At 26.5% G+C, this 5,377-nt stretch overlaps 1 long non-coding RNA gene across 4 annotated transcripts; it reads left to right on the top strand.

Moving 5' to 3' along the window:
* The first annotated feature begins 1,745 nt into the window (after positions 1-1,745).
* LOC136091457 (uncharacterized) lies at positions 1,746-3,910 on the top strand. Of its 4 annotated transcripts, none has more exons than XR_010644000.1 (3): positions 1,746-1,767; positions 3,085-3,240; positions 3,643-3,910. It is a non-coding gene; the product is annotated as an uncharacterized LOC136091457 (long non-coding RNA). The 4 variants fall into 4 exon arrangements; XR_010643997.1 differs by lacking the exon at positions 1,746-1,767 and adding an exon at positions 2,686-2,820; XR_010643999.1 differs by lacking the exon at positions 1,746-1,767 and adding an exon at positions 2,711-2,732.
* Positions 3,911-5,377: the final 1,467 nt, after the last annotated feature.

The raw sequence follows: 5,377 nt of genomic DNA, 5'->3' as shown, positions 1-5,377 counted from the left end.
GATTTAAGTAAGTGCTGTTTCAGTGTTCTGTAGGTTGTGTTAGTTTTTGTGTTTTGTGTTTGTACTGTTCTAAAAGTTAATGTTTTATGTGTCATTTAATGTCTTTATTTGTATGAATCTGTCTGTGAGTATAGAATTTGATTTTCCGTCTAATTCAGTTCCGATATTATTATGTTCTTTTTATATATAAGGTTTGCAACTAGTACAAGTAAGTATAGTCACTAGTGGAACATATTTAGCCGTAAATGCCAGAGAGAAAAAAGTTAATTACCAAATTCAGAAAAAGGAACATTTGAAATAATAAAAACGTAAAAATTTATAAATATAAGAATTAAATAAAATTTTAGAGCTTTTTAAAAAGTATGAACTCGCTTGTTGCTCGCTTGTTGCTCGCTTGTTGCTCGCTTGTTGCTCGCTTGTTGCTCGCTTGTTGCTCGCTTGTTGCTCGCGTGTTGCTCGCTTGTTGCTTTATACATTAAAAAGTTTGAGTTTGTTGCAGCAAAAAACTTTTCTAATATTAAATTGAGTGAGCGGTATATACTTCAAAAACAAAAGAATAACGTTTTTTAGAAGAATGATAATTTTTGGAAATTTTTACTTCTGGAAAAAAAAAACTGAATCACATTAAAAAAGGCTAAAAAAGTTTGAATTAAAAAGTATGAGTTTAAGGGTGTTTAGTCTAATGTGCCCCAGGGGTCTTACGCCTTTTCTGAAAACACGCCTAATTACTGATCATATTTTGAAATTAGAAACATGGACGTATAAAAGTTTAAAGTTATCTTTAACACTTAAAATCTTTGTTTATTATTAATATGTATATCACCATAAAGAAAAATTTACAAAATCATTTATAATAAAATGTAAATATACGGTGGGGCATAAAGAAGAAAAATTCAGTCTTATCGCCAAACCCCTTTTTTTTATCATCAAGCCCTTATATTATCGCCAAGCCCCTTAAAGTTTCGCTCATGCAAATATGGTAAAAATACTTTAAAATGATCAATTGTACAACTTATATTATCATAAACTCGTGTTTTCAATATTACAACTTATATTATCATAAACCCGTGTTTTCAATATTATTTGTAGTCAAAAGTGATGTTATATGTATTATGTTTTAAATATTTATGTTACGTCACTTACACTATTAGAGTCCTGATTTACATATTTAGACAATTTGACAAATGTACAAATATATCAAATGTTGTTATTATTTGCTCTACAATAAATGTTGACATTATTTGCGATGTTGGGTACAGTGAATTAAAAGGTACAAAAAATAAAAAAACAATTTTTTCATCATATAATTTCATCATTTTATGTGCTCATATATCAGCCATCTTTATTTACAGTTGTTGCCACATATTTGTTACTTACTGGGTTTTGCATTGTAGTTTTTTTAGATAAAAAACTACAATGAAAATTTTTTTTACATAAAAAAAGTAAATTTCTTATCTTAATTTATTTATTATAGAGGTCACTGTTTAGATAACTTATTTGTTAGAGAGGTCACTGTTGAGAATTTTAAAAGCTGAAATTTATTTTACGAATAATTGATGTTTATTTTTTTAAGAGAGAGGTATGCTAGTTACAATGTTTGTAACAGTAAAAGCTGAAAAAAACGCAAATACTCCACTTATGGTGTTTTCTTTTTGACTTTTAGAGCATTACCTCCATTTAGAGATAACAGGAAGTGTCGCAACAAGCAAGTAAAAACCAAATAATAGAGTTAAAAAAGTCTGGAGTTCATTATCCTAGAAATATTTAGTAAGAAACTTAAATGAATTTATTATTTTAAAAATAAAAAATATGACCAATTGAAAAACATTTAATAAAAAGTTCATTTTCAAAATTACTACTCAGCTATGAAAATTCAGAATGAAAGTTCTGGAAACTATGAGCTGTAACAGCTAAAACTTTTTTTTACAAGAAACCATATTGGAACTGAACTATAAGAAACCATACTGGAAAACTGAAAATACTTAAAAAATTGGAGGGTTGAGATAAAAATTATTTATTAGACAGTTATTCCTTTTAGTAATACTAGATTATAGCTTAGCAAGTAAGAATTAAATACTTTCCCGTAAATAAAGGTATATGGTCGACATATATTGTCGCACGATAATAAGGTTTTACTATACGACAACGATTATACGATGATTTAATATAATTTTATACAGCATTAAAATTCCAGAAAAATATTCAGATTAATAGTTATTATTTATTTAGATCAATTATTGTGACCTCGTGTTAAATAACTTGGGTACCAAACCCTAGATTTTCCAGATCGAAAATCCGGATAGGATGTGACGTTGAGAATTTTGACTATTTTCCCAAAGCAAAAAATTTTACATCAAGTGAATATATCTTCAGCTAATATATGAACACTTTAATGATTCTATTCTTCAGCTAAATCTAAATATATTTACAAGAAAAAAAAAGTTTTTCAATAATTTATTTATTGTAGCTATGAAAAACACACTATTTTATTGTAAGTTTTTTGTATATAAAAAGAAAAAATTTAAAGTTAAAAATCATTTAGTTAGTTACGATAAATTATAACTGAAAAACTAGTTTCTTTAAATTATTTATATTAAATTAATAGCTAATTTTTTTTTCCGTTAAATATACTTTAATATATTTTCCCAATAGTCTAGTGTTACTAAATAAATAGATTTTTTTTTTAGATTATGTAAATAAACGCAAAGATCGTTTAATAAAAAAATACAAAGGTATTAGTCATTTAGAGAACACTTGACTTGAAAATATTTTGTAAAGAAAAGCTTTATTTTCACTTCAGTGTATTTAATATCATCGGAGGTTTGCGTTGTTTTATTTTTAACAGTACATAAAACTACCTTACGTTAAAAACTGGTTCATTACTAAGTAATCATTCTTAAGATAATTTAAAAAATTCGTTTTATTTAAATTTAAATTTTGCATATGTAAAGTTAAGTGTTTTCTGTTTATATATATGTTAATATACTCTATATGTTATGAAGTATATAAAAATCAAGCATTTTTATATATTATATTTTAAATGTTTAGTCGAGTTTTTGAATAATTTTTTCTCTCTCACCACAGGTTGAAATTATGATGAAGCTTAACTACATCTTTTTTATTTTCACTTTTATTTTGGTGATTAAATTTACTAAATGCAAATTAAAAGGTGTCAATCCAGATTCGAAAAATGCGGTTGAATATGGTTGCTATCTAAAAAAATGTTGGTCCAGTTGTAATGTAAGAAATAATAAAATATGGTCACAAAAACAGTTTAACAACAACAACGACAAAAAAAACAAATAAAAAAATAGTTTAACAACAACAACGACAAAAAAAACAAATAAAAAAAATTTCAAATAATAAAACATACATTCCTACATACAAATATTCACTTATACATACATATACACATACACACACAAACACACACACACACATACATACACACACACACATACACACACAGAGACACAGACACACACACACGCATACACATTCACACACACACACACACACACACACACACACACACACACACACACACACACACACACACACACACACACACACACAATCACATTCATAAACATACACACACACATATATAAATGCATATCATTCATTGTTTACTTAATTTAGTTCCCATCAAACTCTTGGTGTTGGTCAAACGCACAAGTAGGACAAGGGGTACGTACTTGTAAAGTTGATAAAGACTGTGACAAATATCGCTACAAATGTCAAGGTTCCTGTCATCTGTCGTCAAGTTAACAAAACTTTTTTTTTATTGATAATTTTATTTTAAACCTTTTATCGCTTATTTAAAAGTTTGTAAATTTACAATGGCGGTTGTTTTTATTTTTTTATTATTTGTATTTATTTTAAAAATATAAAATTTTTGTCTTTGAAATTGGTTTGTAATTGTATGATTTTCTATCTTATAATTTCTCATTCAGCGTGTCTCCAATGAGGATTGAGAAGCGGCGAGCTAAGCGTCAGGTTCAAGTTTACCTAAGTTTGAAATTTTTTTTTTTAATTCAAATTTGAGTTTAATTAATGCCCGATTTGTCATAAAGACTCCAAGTTATCAAAAAGAAAGCAGAAACACTTTTTCATTTTGGTATTTTTAAACAAATGGTAATTTTATGCAAAAACTTTTAAATTCTTCAAGCAAAATAATATTAGAATCACGAACGGATTTATAATGACCAATCAAATATTATTCTTTTAATTATTGAAATAACATTATTTTTTAAATTATTGAAATTTCTTTAATCAAATGTTTTATCAAGTATTATAATAACAAAGTTAGTTGTCACCATAACAAAGCTTTAGTTGACGTATTTATGAAATGTTAAAAAAACTGAATGTAAAGTGTTTGCTCTTTTTAAACCCAGCACACAGAGTGCAACATACATATAAAATACATCTTTGCAAACTCTGAAAAGTGCATTTTTTAAATTTTAAATGCAAACCTGTAATATATATTTCTAAATTAAATAAAACATCTCAACAATAAAGATGGAAAGTTTTCACTTGTTAAAACATAATTCATATTGACACAGTTCATTATTTTTTCAAAATATTTAATATACTTATACTGTTTGTGCAAAAGCTTAGGGTTGAAACATTGGTTTCAAGCTATAATAGCTTCTAAGCTATAATAGATCCTCCATCGACAAGGTCCATGTCGATGGAGGGGTAAGAAATTCAATTCAATATCTTCTTACTGGATACATAGCTAATGCTTTGTTAAGCGTACTTAAATAAAAAACACAACTTCAATGGCTTCAAGTTTACTTCAGGCTAGACAGGTAGTAACAAATTTTTGGTTAACTCTTACAGGGTGATTTAAAACTGATCAAAATGTTATGAATTCTAAACTAATTTAGTTATAGCTTCGGTACGCTCAGTTTGCTTATCAACGCAACATCTTTTTTCATAAAGCATCAACGCATTTCATAAAGCATCAACGCATTTTTCATAAAGCATCAACGCATCAAAGCGAATTTTATTATTAGTATTTTTTATGTTCTATTTAACTTTTGTTTTTTAATTAAAACTAAAATGCTTTACACATTAAGAGAGCTGGTGAAATTTTTGCGGAGGTCTACTATTTTATTTATGTCAATTTTTTTTTTTACTAATTTAAAAAAGGTATAAAATGTTGTGAGTGACTGGCATCAATCTTATTTTTTAGATCGGAAACAACTTGTAAGTATTAATTTTTATAATTTTAGTAATAAATTTGTGTCAAGGTTCTGTTTTTGGTTTTTAATTTACATTATATATACAGTCACATTTTTTGTACTTTGTATCTTATTAGAGGTTAAAACTTATGTTTTTATAAAATACAGATATAAAACTGTATATATAC

Source organism: Hydra vulgaris, chromosome 15 (assembly GCF_038396675.1).
Source record: "Hydra vulgaris chromosome 15, alternate assembly HydraT2T_AEP".
Lineage (NCBI taxonomy): Eukaryota > Metazoa > Cnidaria > Hydrozoa > Anthoathecata > Hydridae > Hydra > Hydra vulgaris.
This window is presented reverse-complemented; position numbering and strand designations above follow the sequence as displayed.